We start from the raw sequence: 583 nt of genomic DNA, 5'->3' as shown, positions 1-583 counted from the left end.
CACTAATGGAAGTGCATACTCATGTAAAAGGGAGAAAAACTGCTAGGGAGAGTATCCTGAATTACCTGGGTGGGGCTAATGTAATGACACCAGTTCTTAAGTGTGGAAGAGTGTGGAAGGGGAGATCAAATGATTACTGAGAACGGTTACAAGTTTTGGGGGCATGTGCTTGTCCCAGTTTCCCCCACGAAGTTTTCATAGTTGCACTGTGTCAGAACTGCTTGAGTGTACAGCCATCACTTGACTACTCTCCCTTTTAGCCTTCATTTAGTCTCAGTGCTACAAGTAACTATGTTTTGTTGTTGTTTTTTCTTTTGAGAAGAAGTCTTGCTCTTGTTCCCCAGGCTGGAGCGCAGCACGTGATCACGGCTCACTGCAACGTCCACCTCCCCGGTTCGAGAGATTCCCCTGTCTTAACCTCCCGAGTAGCTGGGATTACAGGCGCCTGCCACCACGCCCAGCTAATTTTTTGTATTTTTAGTAGACACAGGGTTTCACTATGTTGGCCAGGGTGGTCTCGAACCCCTGACCTTACGTGATCTGCCCACCTTGGCCTCCCAAAGTGCTGGGATTACAGGCGTGA

Source organism: Mandrillus leucophaeus, unplaced genomic scaffold (assembly GCF_000951045.1).
Source record: "Mandrillus leucophaeus isolate KB7577 unplaced genomic scaffold, Mleu.le_1.0 Scaffold136, whole genome shotgun sequence".
NCBI lineage: Eukaryota > Metazoa > Chordata > Mammalia > Primates > Cercopithecidae > Mandrillus > Mandrillus leucophaeus.
The sequence above is the reverse complement of the archived record's forward strand: the minus strand, read 5'-3'. Positions refer to the sequence as shown.